The following is a 19,839-nucleotide window of genomic DNA, read 5'->3' on the forward strand; positions in this document are numbered from 1 at the left end:
CACCAAATGTGTTTGTTTAAAGAAAAAAATAAGCAATGGCTTTTTTTTCTGGCCACTCTTCCGTAAAGCCCAGCTCTGTGGAATGGACGGCTTAAAGTGGTCCTATGGACAGATACTCCAATCTCCGCTGTGGAGCTTTGCAGCTCCTTCAGGGTTATCTTTGGTCTCTTTGTTGCCTCTCTGATGAATGCCCTCCTTGCCTGGTCTGTGAGTTTTGGTGGGCGGAACTCTCTTGGAAGGTTTGTTGTGGTTCTTTCAGTTTTTTATAATGGATTTAATGGTGCTCTGTGGGATGTTCAAAGTTTCTGATATTTTTTATAACCCAACCCTGATCTGTACTTCTCCACAACTTTGTCCGTGACCTGTTTGGAGAGCTCCTTGGTCTTCATGGTGCCGCTTGCTTGGTGGTGCCCCTTGCTTAGTGGTGTTGTGGATTCTGGGGCCTTTCAGAACAGGTGTATATATACTGAGATCATGTGACAGATCATGTGACACTTAGATTGCACACAGGTGGACTTTATTTAACTTCTTGCGTCGAGCAATCCCGGATCCGGGATCCTATTTATAGCCTCAAGCTCATTAGCATAACGCAACATTAACTATTCATGAAAATCGCAAATGAAATGAAATAAATATATTTGCTCTCAAGCTTAGACTTTTGTTAACAACACTGTCATCTCAGATTTTCAAAATATGCTTTTCAACCATAGCTAAACAAGCATTTGTGTAAGAGTATTGATAGCTAGCATAGCTATAAGCCTAGAATTCAGCCAGCAACATTTTCACAAAAACAAGAAAATCTTTCAAATAAAATCATTTACCTTTGAAGAACTTCAAATGTTTTCAATGAGGAGACTCTCAGTTAGATAGCAAATGTTCAGTTTTTCAAAAAATATTATTTGTGTAGGACAAATCGCTCCGTTTTGTTCACGTTTGGCTATGAAAAAAACCTGTATCCAGTTATAGCCTCAAGCTCATTAGCATAACGTAACGTTAACTATTTATGAAAATCGCAAATGAAATGAAATGAATGTGCTAGCTCTCAAGCTTAGCCTTTTCTTAACAACACTGTCATCTCATATTTTCAAAATATGCTTTTGAACCATAGCAAAACAAGCATTTGTGTAAGAGTATTGATAGCTAGCGTAGCATTTAGCGTAGCATTTAGCGGGCAACATTTGCACAAAAAACAGAAAAGGATTCAAATAAAATCATTTACCTTTGAAGAACTTCGGATGTTTTCAATGAGGAGACTCTCAGTTACATAGCAAATGTTCAGTTTTTCCTGAAAGATTCTTTGTGTAGGAGAAATCGCTCCGTTTTGTACATCACGTTTGGGTACCAAAAAAAAACGAAAATTCAGTCATCAAAACGGCGAACTGTTTTCCAAATTAACTCCATAATATCGACTGAAACACGGCAAACGCTGTTTAGAATCAATTCTCAATGTGTTTTCACATATCTCTTCATTGACATATCGTTCGTGGTAGTCTCCTTTCTCCGGTGAATCGCTTGGAAAAAGACTTCGCTTGGAATTGACGGAGGACACCGGGCGGACACCTGGCAAATGTAGTCTCTTATGGTCAATCTTCCAATGATATGCCTACAAATACGTCACAATGCTGCAGACACCTTGGGGAAACGATAGATCGGACAGGCTCATTCCTTGCGCATTCACAGCCATATAAGGAGACAGTGAAAAACAGAGCCTCAAAAATCCTGCTCATTTCCTGGTTGAAGTTTCATCTTGGTTTTGCCTGGAACATCAGTTCTGGGGCACTCACAGACAATATCTTTGCAGTTCTGGAAACGTCAGCGTTTTCTTTCCAAAGGTATCAATTATATGCATAGTTGAGCATCTTTTTGTGACAAAATATTGCTCTTAAAACGGGCACGTCTTTTTATCCAAAAATGAAATAGCGCCCCCATAGCATCAAGAGGTTAACTTCCTGACTGATGTCTTAAGATGTTGCTTCAATATATCCACCAAATTTCCCCGCCTCATGATTCCATCAATTTTGTGAAGTGCACCTGTCCCTCCTGCAGACCCCCACTACATGATGCTGCCACCCCTGTGCTTCACGGTTGGGATGGTGTTCTTCGGCTTGCAAGCATCCCCCTTTTCCCTCCAAACATAACGATGGTCATTATGGCAAACAGTTCTATTTTTGTTTCATCAGACCAGAGAACATTTCTCCAAAAAGTACCATCTTTGTCCCAAAGTGCAGTTGCAAACCGTAGTCTGGCTTTTTTATGGCGGTTTTGGAGCAGTGGCTTCTTCCTGGCTGAGCTGCCTTTCAGGTTATGTGGATATAGGACTCGTTTTACTGTGGATATAGATACTTTTGTACCTGTTTCCTCCAGCATCTTCACGAGGTCCTTTGCTGTTGTTCTGGGATTGATTAACACTTTTCGCACCAAAGTATGTTAATCTCTAGGAGACAGAACGTGTCTCCTTCCTGAGCGGTATGGCGGCTGCATGGTCCCATGGTGTTTATACTTGCGTACTATTGGTTGTACAGATGATCGTGGTACCTTCAGGTGTTTGGAAATTGCTTCCACGGATGAACCAGACTTGTGGAGTTCTACAATTATTTTTCTGTTGTCTTGGCTGATTTCTTTTGATTTTCCCATGATGTCAAGCAAAGATGCACTGAGTTTGAAGGTAGGCCTTGAAATACATCCACAGGTACAGTTACACCTCCAATTGACTCAAATTCAGCTTCTATAGCCATGCCATCATTTTCTGGAATTTTCCAACCTGTTTAAAGGCACAGATAACACAGAAACTTCTGACCCACTGGAATTGTGACACAGTGAATTATAAGTGAAATAATCTGTCTGTAAAATATTTTTAGAAAAATGACTTGTGTCATGCACAAAGTAGATGTCCTAACCGACTTAACCGCATAAATGTCCTAACCGCATAAACTCTATAGTTTGTTAACAAGAAATTTGTGGCGCGGTTGAAAAATGAGTTTTAATATCTCCTAAGTGTATGTAAATTTCTGACTTCAACTGTACATGTGGGTAGAGTTATTTAAGTGACATATGCATAGATAATAACAAATCAAATCAAATTTTATTTGTCACATACACATGGTTAGCAGATATTAATGCGAGTGTAGCGAAATGCTTGTGCTTCTAGTTCCGACAATGCAGTAATAACCAACAAGTAATCTAACTAACAATTCCTAAACTACTGTCTTATACACAGTGTAAGGGGATAAAGAATATGTACATTAGGATATATGAATGAGTGATGATACAGAGCAGCATAGGCAAGATACAGTAGATGGTATCGAGTACAGTATATACATATGAGATGAGTATGTAAACAAAGTGGCATAGTTAAAGTGGCTAGTGATACATGTATTACATAAGGATGCAGTCGATGATATAGAGTACAGTATATACGTATGCATATGAGATGAATAATGTAGGGTAAGTAACATTATATAAGGTAGCATTGTTTAAAGTGGCTAGTGATATATTTACATAATTTCCCATCAATTCCCATTATTAAAGTGGCTGGAGTTGAGTCAGTGTCAGTGTGTTGGCAGCAGCCACTCAATGTTAGTGGTGGCTGTTTAACAGTCTGATGGCCTTGAGACAGAAGCTGTTTTTCAGTCTCTCGGTCCCAGCTTTGATGCACCTGTACTGACCTCACCTTCTGGATGATAGCGGGGTGAACAGGTAGTGGCTCGGGTGGTTGATGTCCTTGATGATCTTTATGGCCTTCCTGTAACATCGGGTGGTGTAGGTGTCCTGGAGGGCAGGTAGTTTGCCTCCGGTGATGCGTTGTGCAGACCTCACTACCATCTGGAGATCCTTACGGTTGAGGGCGGAGCAGTTGCCGTACCAGGCGGTGATACAGCCCGCCAGAATGCTCTCGATTGTGCATCTGTAGAAGTTTGTGAGTGCTTTTGGTGACAAGCCGAATTTCTTCAGCCTCCTGAGGTTGAAGAGGCGCTGCTGCGCCTTCTTCACGATGCTGTCTGTGTGAGTGGACCAATTCAGTTTGTCTGTGATGTGTATGCCGAGGAACTTAAAACTTGCTACTCTCTCCACTACTGTTCCATCGATGTGGATAGAGGGGTGTTCCCTCTGCTGTTTCCTGAAGTCCACAATCATCTCCTTAGTTTTGTTGACGTTGAGTGTGAGGTTATTTTCCTGACACCACACTCCGAGGGCCCTCACCTCCTCCCTGTAGGCCGTCTCGTCGTTGTTGGTAATCAAGCCTACCACTGTTGTGTCGTCCGCAAACTTGATGATTGAGTTGGAGGCGTGGGTGGCCACGCAGTCGTGGGTGAACAGGGAGTACAGGAGAGGGCTCAGAACGCACCCTTGTGGGGCCCCAGTGTTGAGGATCAGCGGGGAGGAGATGTTGTTACCTACCCTCACCACCTGGGGGCGGCCCGTCAGGAAGTCCAGTACCCAGTTGCACAGGGCGGGGTCGAGACCCAGGGTCTCGAGCTTGATGACGAGCTTGGAGGGTACTATGGTGTTGAATGCCGAGCTGTAGTCAATGAACAGTATTCTCACATAGGTATTCCTCTTGTCCAGATGGGTTAGGGCAGTGTGCAGTGTGGTTGAGATTGCATCGTCTGTGGACCTATTTGGGCGGTAAGCAAATTGGAGTGGGTCTAGGGTGTCAGGTAGGGTGGAGGTGATATGGTCCTTGACTAGTCTCTCAAAGCACTTCATGATGACGGAAGTGAGTGCTACGGGGCGGTAGTCGTTTAGCTCAGTTACCTTCGCTTTCTTGGGAACAGGAACAATGGTGGCCCTCTTGAAGCATGTGGGAACAGCAGACTGGTATAGGGATTGATTGAATATGTCCGTAAACACACCAGCCAGCTGGTCTGCGCATGCTCTGAGGGCGCGGCTGGGGATGCCGTCTGGGCCTGCAGCCTTGCGAGGGTTAACACGTTTAAATGTTTTACTCACCTCGGCTGCAGTGAAGGAGAGACCGCATGTTTCCGTTGCAGGCCGTGTCAGTGGCACTGTATTGTCCTCAAAGCGGGCAAAAAAGTTATTTAGTCTGCCTGGGAGCAAGTCATCGAGGTCCGTGACTGGGCTGGATTTCTTCCTGTAGTCTGTGATTGACTGTAGACCCTGCCACATGCCTCTTGTGTCTGAGCCGTTGAATTGAGATTCTACTTTGTCTCTGTACTGACGCTTAGCTTGTTTGATAGCCTTACGGAGGGAATAGCTACACTGTTTGAATTCGGTCATGTTTCCGGTTGCCTTGCCCTAATTAAAAGATGTGGTTCACGTTTTTGAAGTTTGCGCGAATCCAGCCATCAATCCTTTTCTGGTTGGGGAAGGTTTTAATAGTCGCTGTGGGTACAACATCACCGATGCACTTGCTAATAAACTCGCTCACCGAATCAGCGTATTCATCAATGTTTTTGTCCGACGCTATGCGGAACATATCCCAGTCCACGTGATCGAAGCAATCTTGAAGCGTGGAATCCGATTGGTCGGACCAGCATTGAACAGACCTGAGCACGGGCGTTTCCTGTTTTAGTTTCTGTCTATAGGCTGGGAGCAACAAAATGGAGTCGTGTTCAGATTTTCCGAAAGGAGGGCGGGGGAGGGCTTTGTATGAGTCGCGGAAGTTAGAATAACAGTTATCCAGGGTTTTGCCAGCCCGGGTCGCGCATTCGATATACTGATCAAATTTAGGGAGCCTTGTTAAAATCCCCAGTTACAATAAATGCAGCCTCAGGATATGTGGTTTCTAGTTTACATAGAGTCCAATGAAGTTCTTTCAGGGCCATTGATGTGTCTCCTTGGGGGGATATACACGACTGTGATTATAATCGAGGAGAATTTTCTTGGTAGATAATGCAGTCAGCATTTGATTGTAAGGATTGTAAGGAACAAAAGGATTTGAGTTCCTGTATGTTGTTATGATCACACCACACCACCATCTTACCAGAGCGATGTTTGTTTCTGTCGATGCAATTTGTGAAGAAACCAGGTGGCTCTACCGACTCTGATAACGTATCCCAAGTGAGCCATGTTTCCGTGAAACAAAGAACGTTATAATCTCTGATGTCTCTCTGGAAGGAAATCCTTGCTCGGATTTGTCTACCTTGTTGTCAAGAGACTGGACATTGGCGATTAGTGTACACTGGAACGGTGCGCGATGTGCCCGTCTACGGAGCCTGACCAGAAGACTGCTCCCTCTGCCCCTTCTGCGGCGCCGTTGTTTTGGGCCGCCGGCTTGGATCTGATCCATTGTCCTGGGTGGTGGACCAAACAGAGGAACCGCTTCGGGAAAGTCGTATTCCTGGTCGTAATGTTGGTGAGTTGACACTGCTCCTATATCCAATAGTTCCTCCTGGCTGTATGTAATAAAACGTAAGATTTCCTGGGGTAACAATGTAAGAAGTAATACATAACGGAAACTAAAACATATTGTAACGAGGGTCACTACAGTTTGCGTTACTGTAATTACTGGTAACTGTTAGCCAAACTATGTAAGGATGTATTGCGTAATATCCACTTTGTTATTTTTAATTTTTATATTTTACCTTTATTTAACTTGGCAAGTCAGTTAAGAACAAATTCTTATTTTCAATGATGGCCTAGGAACAGTGGGTTAACTGCCTGTTCAGGGGCAGAACGACATATTTGTACTTTGTCTGCTAGGGGTTTTGAACTTGCAACCTTCCGGGTACTAGTCCAACGATCTAACCACTAGGCTCCCCTGCCGCCCCGTTATAGTTTTGTATGGTGTACACTCAAGTTGGCTTGTCAGGCTGGTCAAGATATTCCCGCTCTGTCTGAGCTAGAGTGTGTCTACAACTGTAATCAATAAGTACAGAGATTGAACTGTGAGTTCAGAAATCTTACCTGTTGTCGTGCGTGTTCCATGTCTCTTGAGTATCTTACATCTATGAGAGGTCTATTCTTAAGCTAGCAAGTCTTCCTAGCTGTGCCTATCTCCTTCATGTGTGGATTAGAAGATATCTCCAGTAATAACTAAAAGTATGACAGCATCCCTCTTCTTTTTTTTCTTCTTTTTTTCTTTTTTTTCTTTTTTGAATTTTACCCCTTTTTTGTCCCCAATTTCGTGGTATCCAATTGTTTTGTTTTTAGTAGCTACTATCTTGTCTCATCGCTACAACTCCCGTACGGGCTCGGGAAGAGACGAAGGTTGGAAGCTATGCGTCCTCCCGATACACAACCCAACCAAGCTCCACTGCTTCTTAACACAGTGCGCATCCAACCCGGAAGACAGCCGCACCAATGTGTCGGAGGTAACATCGTGCACCTGGCAACCTTGGTTAGCGCGCACTGCGCCCGGCCCGCCACAGGAGAGACAAGGACATCCCTACCGGCCAAGCCCTCCCTAACCCGGACGACGCTAGGCCAATTGTGCGTCTCCCCACGGACCTCCCGGTCAGTATCCCTCTTCTGACGAAGGCTCATGCCTTAACTTCTTGAAACTCCCCATCCCGGATCCGGGTTTGTGACTAAAGCCTCAGGCTCATTAGCATAACGCAACGTTAATGATTTCTGAAAATCGCAAATAAAATGAAAATAATGCGTCTGCTCTCAAGCTTAGCATTTTCTTAACAACACTGTCATCTCAGATTTTCAAAATATGCTTTTGAACCATAGAAATTGACTAATTTGTGTAAGAGTATGCAAAGCTAGCATAGCATTTTGAGTAGCATTTAGCACGCAACATTTTCACAAAAACCAGATAACCAAATAAATAAAATCATTTACCTTTGAAGAGCTTCTGATGTTTTCAATGAGGAGACTCTCAGTTACATACCAAATGCGCAGTTTTTCCTGAAAGCGTATGTGTGTAGGAGAAATCGTTCCGTTTTCTACATTGCGTCTGGCTACCGAAACGAACCAAAAATTCAGTCACCTACAACGTAAAACTTTTTCCGGATTAACTACATAATATCGACCGAAACATGGCAAACGTTGTTTGGAATCAATCCTCAAGGTGTTTTTTCACATATCTCTTCATTGATATGCAGTTCGTGGAAGCTTGCTTTCCTCTCTGTATCACATGGAAAAATACTGGCAGGTGACTTTTGCGCACCAATTTCGGCGCAGGACACCGGGCGGACACCTGGTAAATGTGGTCTCTTATGGTCAATCTTCCAATGATCTGCCTACAAATACGTCACAATGCTGCAGACACCTTGGGGAAACGACAGAAAGGGCAGGCTCATTCCTCTCGCATTCATAGCCATATAAGGAGACAATGGAAAACGGAGCCTCAAAAATCCTTGTCATTTCCTGGATGCCATCTCATCTTGGTTTTGCCTGAAGCTCACGTTCTAGGGCACGCACAGAGAATATCTTGGTATTTCTGGACACGTCAGAGTGTTTTCTTTCGAATGCTATCAATTATATGCATAGTCGAGCATCTTTTTGTGACAAAATATCTTGTTTAAAACGGGAACGTTTTTCATCCAAAAATGAAATAGCGCCCCCATAGATGTAAGAGGTTAACTTGATCAGCCTTTTCTCTAATAACGCATCTTTAGTTTTAGTCCAGTTTTCTGGGGCTGGCACAAATGTAAGCATTTCGGTCAGCCTAGGTTTACTTTCAGAGACAGAAGTAGGGGAAAAGAAGAAGCCACTTTGATCAGTCTGGCGGAGGGGTGGAGGATAGGATCGAGGGATGAGGAGAAGAGCGGAGGAAGGAGAGAAAGCAGGGGAATGAGTGCGGTCTCTTTAATGAGCTAACCAGGACCATTGTTTCTGTCAGGCAGGTGCTGAGGGAGGTTTGGCATGTCCACCTCAGTAGGGCTATAGCATTGGTGCCAGTGGGTTTCTGGTCTGTCGTCACTGGCTTATGCAGGAACAGACTGGCGCCCCAGGCTAGCTGAGAGCTAACCCTGAGGGGGATTAGTAGCACACAGAGAACTGTCATCCTCGCTATATGTAACAGGCTGTCACTCATACTGATAAACACAGCTCTATCAAGGCTCTCTTATCCTATCTTTTGTAGTCACGGCTGTCATTTCTTCATATCTCATTTTCTCAAAGTAGAGCTGAGGACGCAAGCTCCCGGCTGCTGAATTATGAAACATAACGTGGTGATTTTTTGTTGTTGTAAGAAATGATTGCTTTGAATGGCATGGTGGAGAGGGTGTGGTCAGCCAGGTGGTGTTGTCTTGGACATGGAGGTCCTGAGTAGTCTGTGTGGTACCTCTGAACCAGATGGCTCTCTGTGGGCCTGGCTGACCTTTCCTTTGCCTTGCTTCATTTGGCTCATATATTCTTGTTTCCAACCTGCTTGGCCAAGAGTCTTAGTTGTACAGATGGCTCAGTTGGTGAATGGTGCAGACAACACCAGGCCCATGTTCAGCAGGAAGGAAATAAGAGCAAATGCCCAAGATGGTGAATTCCTATCGCAGTTCCCCTTACTAATGGGGAGCTCTGTGTCTGCTTCCCAGAATCTTAAACACGAGCAGAGACTGCTCTTATCTTAGCCTGGTACTACTTCATTTGACCTTTATTTCTGCCTCAAGACCACACTCGTTAGTGTGTGTGTGGATGGGTGTTTGCCTGTGTGTGTGTGTTTGTTTTGTATCCGTGTACACTTTTTCTATGCGCGTGTGTGTAAGAGAGTGTGTTAAGCTTTGAATTCCTTTGATGCACAGCAAAGTCATTAAAATCATAGAGAGAGAGAGGGGGAGTGAAGGGAGAGAGACCAAACCACACTCACAGGGGGGTTGCTGTTAGCGACGGAAGCTAAGCAACACCAAGTCTTTATTTTAAGCTCTATAAGCAGACAGAGAAAATGTTCTCTAACACTACTCTGCTGCCAGCCACGTAGAGATTAAATGGCTTAATTATTATAATGTTAGTTTTGTTTCATGTAAATCAAATACCCTTTGCTTGTCAGTGTTAATGTGTCATAAGAACAGATAGGAGAAGTGTTTCAACTTCCCCCGTTTTGATAAAGACAATGCTCTGTGCACATTCTGGCCAGTACGTCCTGTTTTAGTGTATTTTGCTTCTTTGTATTGTTTGCTTGATTCAGTGACTGTTTTATTGGTACATAATAACCTTTCTATTGGTTGGTAATAAGGTATTGTATGACATGATGACTGTGTGATGACTTGGAAAGATACTATGCAACTATCTTAGTTCTGAACCTGTAGTTTGCATATAGATCATAGCCTTTACAAATAGTAGGCTATAGTTTGCATGTAGCGTATAGCCATCGACATGAATACAGATACAGTTGTTTGCATAATGGCTGTGAAGCGTTTACTTATACACGCACTGTACCATGGCTGTATACTGTGTGCATTAGAGATGGTGTGTATGTTCTGCATACCTACAGTAGTAAAGGGGTGCTAGCTCTACACTGCAAAAAGTGAAATCTAAGCATACCTGAATATCTTATATTAAGTGATAATTTCCTTAAAATGTGTGTGTTTTTCCAGTTTTTCTTACAAAGCTACATTGTCATTGGCAGATATGTGTGCTTATTTTAACCAAGCATAGGCTTAAGTAATTTCTTATTTTAAGATATTTTACCTTAATCATCTTATTAATATACAATATCCTTAAAACTATCTTGAAATAAGATCAATTGCATGTATAAAGGCTTTTTTAGTTTACAATATGCAAAATTATCTAATTATCTGCCAATGATGTTCGATAATTTAACATGGTAAGACAAAACAATATTTTTTTTAAACATTTAAGTGAATTATAACTCATTATACAATGGGTAGGTTTAGTCCCGAATGCTGATTGGTTAAAACTGCATTCCAGCCGGTGTCTATTCCACAAGTTACCACCGGCTAACTTGTGGGGGGCCGCCAGGGTGCTGTAATCCCAAATGAAATGGCGGTAGATGTTTGCAAAACCAAGAAACTGTTGCAGCTGCACCCTGGATGTTCGTTGAGGCCAATCCACCACTGCTTTCACCTTTCCAGGATCCATCTGAACATTGCCCTCAGCAATGACATATTCCAGACAGTTGATAGTAGAGCAGTGGAACTCACACTTCTCGGCTTTCACAAACAATTGGTTCTCCAGGAGGCCCTGAAGGACCTGTCTGACATGGAGTACATGTTCTTGGGCAGATCGGGGAAAAAAACATGATGCCGTCCTGGAAGACGAACACAACCCGGTTTAGCATGTCTCGAAGCACATCATTGACCAAAGCCGGGAAGACAGTAGGGGCGTTGGTGAGTTCAAATGGCATGACCTGGTACTCATAATGTCCACCTCGCATATCCAAACCAGGTGGTAGGCATTCCAAAGGTCCAACTTGGAAAACATGGTAGCCCCCTGGAGAGGTTCAAACGCAGAGCAGAGAAAAGGTAGGGGGTTTTTGACACTGATATCGTTAAGTCTCCGGTAGTCAATACACTAGTGCAGGGTCTTGTCCTTCTTCTCCACAAAGAAAAACCCTGTGCCGGCAGGAGATGCAGATGGACGGACGGCCCCAATGGCCAGAGTCTCCTCATAGTAATGGTCTCTGGTCTGGACAGAGAATACAACCGACCCGAGGTGGTGAGGTACCTGGGAGAAGACGAATGGCACAATCATAAGGATGGTGCGGGGGAAGGGAAGTAGCACGTGCCTTGCTAAACACTTCCAGGAGGTCATGGTATTCCGTGGGGATAACAGAGACATCCACAGTGTCAGGACCCGGTTTCGAACCTGGGTCTCCGGAGTGAGAAACAGTCTCTTAACCAACTGAGCCACGAATAGTCAGCAGATCCCAGAAGATGAGGCAGACACAGCAGTACTTAAGACGGTGTATTTAATAAAGAAAAAATCCTTAAATACAAAAAATGGCAAATCCAAAAGGTGGTAGGAAAAGCACAAAAAGGCCTCAAAAGAAACTCACAAAAAATAAACAAAAACAAAAAACAGAATACCACAAGAGCGTCACCCGGAATCGACAAGAGTACACAGAACACTAGGGCAGGGTGCTAACATACAAACACAGAGCACAGAACTGAGGGAAACTAAGGGTTTAAATACAATTAGAGGAAACGAGGCACAGATGCAAATAATAATGGGGATCAAGGGAAAAACATAAGGACAAAAAGCACAATGGGGGCATCTACTGACCAAAACCCGGAACAACCCTGGCCAAATCCTGACAGAATCCCCCCCCTAGGAACGGCTCCTGACGTTCCTACCAGCTCTCTCAGGGTGGAGGACCCTGAACTGACGAATGAGGTCAGGGTCCAGGATGTCTTTGGCAGGAACCCAGGAGCGCTCCTCAGGACCGTAGCCTTCCCAGTCCACCAGATACTGCCAGGACCGCTGCACCCGGCGGGAATCCAGTATCCGGTGGACGGTATAAGCCGGCTGGCCTCCAATGACACGAGGCGGAGGGGAGGTCTGTCTGCCGGGACAAGGGGAGAAAAACAACAGGTTTTAACAATGAAACATGAAATGTGGGATTAATCTTAAGGGATCTGGGTAAGTGTAGGCGATAAGAAACTGGGTTAACTCTCCTGGCAACCTTGAAGGGACCGATGTATTTTTGGGACAGCTTGCGAGACTCCACCCGTAGAGGTAAGTCTCTTGTGGAGAGCCAGACTCTCTGGCCGGGGCGCAGGGTAGGCCCGGGACGGTGACGTCTGTTGGCTTGTTGTTGATACCTCTGTGAGGAACGCATAAGATTAAGACGGGTCTTCCTCCACATAAGCCGACAGCGTCTGACGAACTTCAAGGCTGAAGGCACTCTGACTTCTGCCTCCTGGTCCGGGAACAATGGAGGAGCATAGCCAAACTGACACTCGTGCGGGGACATACCAGTGGAGGAGGAGCGCAAGGTGTTGTGCGCGTATTCGGCCCAAACAATAAAGGATGACCATGTGGACGGGTTGTCACGAGTCATACATCGGAGGGTGGTTTCCAGCTCTTGATTCATCCTCTCTGTTTGGCCGTTGGACTCCGGATGGTACCCTGAAGATAGACTGGCAGAAGCCCCCATGAGTTGGCAGAAGGCCTTCCAAAACCTTGAGGCGAACTGGGGACCTCTGTCAGAAACCACATCTTGAGGAATGCCGAAGACTCGGAACACATGATTAATTACCAACTCAGCCGTTTCCTTGGCAGAAGGTAACTTAGTCAGAGGGACGAACCTGGCCGCCTTTGAAAACCTGTCGATTATGACTAGGATAGTAGTATTGCCATGGGATGGAGGAAGTCCAGTAATAAAGTCCAATGAGATATGGGACCAGGGTCTGTGGGGAACAGGTAAAGGGTGAAGGAGTCCTTGAGGGCGGAGGTGAGAAGATTTGCCCTGGCAGCACACGGGGCAGGCATTGACGAAAGTGGCAACGTCTTCTCTTATGGTAGGCCACCAGAACTTACGCTGGATGAACTCCAAGGTGCGACCTACGCCCGGATGACAGGTGAGGCGAGAGGAGTGCCCCCACAGAAGGACCTGAGTCCTCACTGCCTTGGGGACAAACAAACGATTGGCAGGGCCTCCTTTCGGGTCCGGTTCGCTAGCTTGAGCACGTCTCACGGTATCCTCAACTTGCCACGAGATCGGAGCCACAATCTTAGCAGCAGGAAGGACAGGCATGTCCGTGTCATCTCGAATGGCAGGAGCGTAGACTCGGGACAGGGCATCCGGTTTGAGATTCTTCGACCCGGGCCGATAGGTGAGGATAAACTGGAATCGATTGAAGAAAAGAGACCATCTAGCTTGTCTAGAGTTCAATCGCTTCGCCTGCTGGATATACTCCAGATTTTTGTGGTCCGTAAGCACTTGAAACGGGTGAGAAGCCCCCTCGAGCCAGTGTCTCCATTCCTTCAATGCCATCTTCACCGCTAGGAGTTCACGATCCCCACATCGTAGTTCCTCTCAGTCGGGGTAAGCCGGTGTGAGAAGAAAGCGCACGGATGAAGCTTCTTGTCTTCACCCCTCTGAGACAGGACAGCTCCAAAACCAACCTCTGATGCGTCTACCTCCACCACAAATGGTTCATCCGTAGTCGGTAGTATCAGGATGGGAGCAGAGAGGACGCGCTGCTTGAGTTCTTGGAAGGCCGTCTCAGCTTCTCTTCCCCACAAAAACCTTGCATTGCCACCTTTGGTTAAAGCTGAGAGAGGAGCTGCCACCAAACTGAAGTTCTTGTTGAACTTGCGGTAAAAGTTTGTGAAGCCCAGGAAACGCTGAACATCCTTAACGGATTTGGGGGTGGGCCAATCCGCTACCGCCCCTACCTTCCTAGGGTCCATTTGGACTCGACCGGGTTCCACTACAAATCCCAGGAATTGTACTCGGGATGAATGGAATTCACATTTTTCCGGCTTAACGTACAGATGGCTGTCTAGGAGGCGTTTGAGTACTTGTCTGACATGCTTAGTGTGTTCTTGAAGGGAGCTCGAAAAGATGAGGATGTCATCCAAGTAAACGAACACAAATATGTTAAGCATATCCCTAAGCACATCGTTTATGAGCGCTTGGAACACCGCTGGGGCGTTGGTCAGGCCGAAGGGCTTCACCAAGTATTCATAGTGACCAGTAGGCGTGTTGAAAGCGGTCTTCCACTCGTCACCAGGTCTGATCCGCACAAGATGGTATGCATTCCGCAGGTCAAGCTTAGTGAAAACAACTGCTTCCTGGAGCAGCTCGAAGGCTGTGGCCATAAGGGGTAGCGGATAACGGTTACGGACGGTTATGGCATTGAGTCCCCGGTAGTCGATGCAAGGACGTAATCCACCGTCTTTCTTGGCCACAAAGAAAAACCCTGCTCCCGCCGGGGAGGTGGATGGACGCATGAGGCCTGCTTCCAGAGCGTCCTTGATGTAGGTATCCATAGCAGCTCGTTCGGGTGGAGATAGGGAAAAGATCCGACCCCTGGGGGCAAGTGCCCGGAAACAGGTCGATGGGGCAATCATAAGGTCTATGGGGTGGTAGCATGGTGGCCCTCTGTTTGCTAAACACCAGTTTGAGGTCATGGTAACACTCGGGAACTCGGGTCAGGTCGATGAATTCTAAAGACTCGGGAGTAGAACTCGAGGAATTCTGGAAAATACAAGTAGCTTGGCACGTAGGACCCCACTGCTTGATAGTGCCCACAGACCAGTCGATGTGAGGGTTATGGCTGTGAAGCCAGGGGTATCCAAGGACGAGAGGGAACTCGGAACAGGAGATCAAATGAAAGTTCATCAATTCCTGGTGTTGTGAAACTGAAAGTCGCAAGGAGGTAGTGACATGAGTGACAAGTCCAGATCCCAAAGGGCTTCCATCCAATGTAGTAACCCTCATGGGGTCACTTAGAGGTTCAGAGGGAACGCCATTCTCCTTCGCCCAGACACCATCCATGAAGTTACCTGCGGCTCCAGAGTCTACCAAGGCTTGAAGGTGAAGCTTGTGGTTGTCCCAGGAGAGGGTGACTGGAATGAGCAGACGGGAGTTGGACGGATGGGAGGAGGTTATGTTTCCCGTTACAGTTCCCCCCAGTCTGTACGGGACAGAGCGTTTCCCTGGAGCCCAGGACACGTGGAACGGAAATGGCCCGCTTTGCCGCAATATAGACAGCGTCGCTCCCTCATCCGGCGGTCTCTCTCAGCCTGGGAGATGCGTCCAATCTGCATGGGTTCCGGTGGAGCCAGCGATGATAAAGGTGGGGACTCGGAGCTGGGACTGATAGGGGCTAGAGGTCTACGGTTGAGTTCTCTCTCTCTCAGACGCTGGTCAATGCGTGAGGCCAACTTGATCAGGGACTCGAGATTGTCCGGTGGTTCCCGAGTGGCCAGTTCATCTTGGATAGTGTCGGAAAGGCCTTTCAGAAAGCACACCGTGAGCGCCTCGTTGTTCCAGCCACTCGCTGCTGCCACCGTGCGGAACTGGATGGCATAGTCCGTCACGCTGCGCCAACCTTGATGGAGAGTCAGGAGCTGTTTGGCTGAGTCAGAACCACTGCTTGGGCCTTGAAACACTCGTTTGAATTCCTCAGCAAAGGCAGAGTAGCTGGCACAGCAGGAACTATGGGCATCCCACACAGCAGTAGCCCAGGCCAGGGCTTTTTCCGACAGCAGGGTGATGATATATGCGATCTTAGACCGGTCGGTGGGAAACGATGAGGGTTGCAGCTCAAAGGAGAGAGAACATTGAGTGAGAAACCCTTTACAAGCACTTGGATCACCTGAGAACCGTTGGGGAGGTGGAAGACGAGGTTCAGCCAGGGGGTTAACTGCCATGGGTACGTGAACCTGAGGTACTGGGACGGGAACTGTTGCCGGGGTAAGTCGATCAGATATTTGCTTAATGGAAGTCAGCATCTCCGACAGAAGATGAGAATGTCTAGCCATTAAGGCCTCTTGCTGAACCAGGGCGGCTTCGTGGCGTTGGACAGTCTCCTGGTGGTGGGACAGCGTGGCAAAAAGGTCCTGGGAACTGTCTGCTTCTGGGTTCATTTTTGGCTCTGTGTTTCTGTCAGGACCCGGTTTCGAACCTGGGTCTCCGGAGTGAGAAACAGTCACTTAACCAACTGAGCCACGAATAGTCAGCAGAACCCAGAAGATAAGGCAGACACAGCAGTACTTAAGACGGTGTATTTAATAAAGAAAAAATCCTTAAATACAAAAAATGGCAAATCCAAAAGGTGTTAGGAAAAGCACAAAAAGGCCTCAAAAGAAACTCACAAAAAAATAAACAAAAACAAAAAACAGAATACCACAAGAGCGTCACCCGGAATCGACAAGAGTACACAGAACACTAGGGCAGGGTGCTAACATACAAAAACAGAGCACAGAACTGAGGGAAACTAAGGGTTTAAATACAATTAGAGGAAACGAGGCACAGGTGCAAATAATAATGGGGATCAAGGGAAAAACATAAGGACAAAAAGCACAATGGGGGCATCTACTGACCAAAACCCGGAACAACCCTGGCCAAATCCTGACACACAGTCTTGCTAACCTCCTGATGAAGACAACTAGGGGAAGGCAGTGGGAATGGCAAAATGGGCTCCAACCCAGGATGGAGCTTGTGGTCCAGTCAATCACAGGATTATGCTTTTGGAGAGAGGAAAATCCCAAAACAACCGGAACATGGGGAGATGCAATGAGGAGGAACTGTATGGTCTCACTGTGGTTACAAGAAACCCGTAATTGAACGGGAAGAGTACTATGGGTGAATGCTTCTATAGAGCAGCTGTCCAGTGCCCTAGCATCCATGTCGACAGAGAGAGGCCCCTCTCACTCTTGCATTCCCTTAGGCGTCCATCAATTATAATGGTTAAGGCGATAAGATAGTCGAGGTCCACCGGCAGTTCCCGAGCAGCTAGTTCATCCTTTACCTCCTCAGATAATCTGTGCAGAAAAGTATCGAAAAGAGACTCCGGATTCCAGGCATATCTCGGCGGCCAACGTGCGAAAGTCCGCAATGTCGTCTGCCACACTACGGGAGTTTTGACGTAATACAAGCAGTTTGCTGGCCGTCTTTCTCCCAGATACTGGAGACTCAAAAAACTTTCTCACCTCTGCCATAAATTCCTCCAAATGATGGTAAATGGCAGATTGGTGTTCCCAAACAGCCGTAGCCCAGGAGAGCGCCCTTCCTGACATTAGCGTAATTATATTCGCTATCTTTGATCGGTCTGAAGAAAACTAAGATGGCTGTGGCTCAAAAATAAGCGAGCACTTAGAAATAAAACCCTGGCAGGTACCAGGATTCCCTGAATATCGCTCTGGAGGAGGTAAGCGGGGTTCACGGGGAGATGGGATAGGCTGTACCAACTCACCACAAATAGGGAAAAAAATGACTGGGTTTTTCCAGAGGTGGCTGACAGTCTCTGAGCTAACTCCCTAATTTTCTCCATAATAGCCTTTAACCCATGGTCGTGGCATTCCGTCAAGGAACTGAGCCCTTCCAAAAGGCCCCGTAGAAACTTGTGATGCTTCCCAATGGTGGCTCCCTGCAGGGAGCTGGTCCAAGTCTGCTGGGACTGTCATGACCAGTTCGTACTATCACGACACAAGGCGAGACCCAGATGCAGACACAGGAGGCAGATGGTTGGAGTCTTACAATATATTAATATTTATTAATCCAATATGGAAAGGCAAGAGAATGGTTGTGGACAAGCAAAAGGGACAAAACCAATTAAGAGTCTGGAAGGTACCAAAGGGCAGGCAGAATCACGGTCAGTGCAGGCAAGTGGGAAAGTAGTCCAGAGTCAAGACTTGGAAGACTAACAAAAAAGTGAATAGCAAAAGGAGTACAGGAAAAACATGCTGGTTGACTTGACTAACATACAAGACGAACTGGCACAGAGAGACAGGAAACACAAGGATAAATACACTCGGGAAAATAAGCGACACCTGGAGGGGGTGGAAACAATCACAGGAACAGGTGAAACAGATCAGGGTGTGACAGTGTTAGAGGACAATACTTTTTCACTGGGACTAAAGCTTCAATAAAATTGGCTTTGAGTGTACTTTTTACTCCCTCCCCTAGGGACCCTGCCTGGCTATTCTTATGTAAAAGTTTTTGTTTCAAACAGTGATGATCTTAAGGCTCCGTTGGGACACTAGACTGTCAGCATAGTGACAGACTGTCTTCAGAAGCTCAGAAGCAAAATGTTGATTTTAGAGACTGACTGTGAAGGTACAGTTGGCTGTTAAAATACATTTCTGCTAGGACGCTTGACTATGTGAACATTTGGCTGTTTTAACTGTTGACTGACTGAAATACTGTTGACTAAATGTTAGTTTAGTTGACTGGTTGACTAGTACCGTAGTCTGTATAGAAGAGCACAGCTGTGAACTGTTGTGATAGCTGTGTGTTTGGATAGTGTCTATCTCAGAGGAGGCTCTGTCTGCTGATATTAGTAGTATGCTGAGACAGTTTAGTGTTGAATAGCATCAGGGCCAGGCGTCTTCCCGGACTTGTGTCTCTTGGTGATTGATAAGAACATCCTGTTAGGATCAGCTCAGTAAACACATCCACAACTCTGCTCTGCTCCATCTCAGCCAAGGCCCACAGCACGTCACTGAACCAAAACCACTTGCTCTGTTCTTATGAATTAGTCATCATACTGCATAGACTTGTTTTCTTAACATCCCTCAAGATTTTCTGCTTTAATCAGAGCGATCGATGTTGTTTGGTTATGAAATACTTATAGATGATTAAATCTTTCTCTAAGGCATCGTTATCAGTCATACATCTAAATGTACTGTTTAGACTAGATCATGTTTACTGTCTGTAATTACGTATCTTCTGAGTAAACAGAACACATTGACACATGAGAGCGTGTGGTACTGTCAATAGAGCTGACTAATCCTGAAACAGTCTGGCAAGCTTATGAGATCAACATTATCATTATCATCATCCATTATCGTCATTATCACGGGTCTTTTTTTTGCCCTCTCTGCCATTTCTAGCCTGGTCCCTCCTGGTGGCTTCATAGTTCAGAATGGCAACTGCCCCAGATTCTAGAGAGGAATTTGAACTGGTAACCTCCAACCCCCTGATGCAGGGCTAGATTTGGGCCCAGAATCATAATGATCCGTTTAGAACAGTGCTTCCTAAGTGGTGGGCTGTGGCCAGTCCCCTTGGGTTGCAGCTGGGTTCCGTTTCCACAGTAGTTAGATCAGTGGTTCCCAAACGTTTTCCATCATTGGGGAACATCCTCACTCTCTCTCTCTCTCACTTTCTTTCTCTTTCACTCTGCCACTCTCCCACTCTCTCTGTCATTCTTCATTGTGTCTATCTCTCTCATGAGTTGACCTATGGTGTTTCCCAGATGATGCATCAGCATCATGGCAAAAGCCTCCTGGGTCACGGCCAACTGTGGCTTTAGAATCTGGACAGAAATAAAGTATATTTTATCTAGTGAGACTAGAAAA

The 19,839-nt window shown here is 46.0% G+C and overlaps 1 protein-coding gene across 1 annotated transcript in view; it reads left to right on the forward strand.

The window, feature by feature from the left end:
* LOC135542067 (calcium/calmodulin-dependent protein kinase type 1-like) overlaps positions 1-19,839 on the forward strand; it is an 83,366-nt gene that overhangs the window by 52,769 nt on the left and 10,758 nt on the right. The gene's annotated exons all lie outside the window — the stretch shown is intronic.

The sequence above is a fragment of the Oncorhynchus masou genome, chromosome 6, assembly GCF_036934945.1.
Source record: "Oncorhynchus masou masou isolate Uvic2021 chromosome 6, UVic_Omas_1.1, whole genome shotgun sequence".
Lineage (NCBI taxonomy): Eukaryota > Metazoa > Chordata > Actinopteri > Salmoniformes > Salmonidae > Oncorhynchus > Oncorhynchus masou.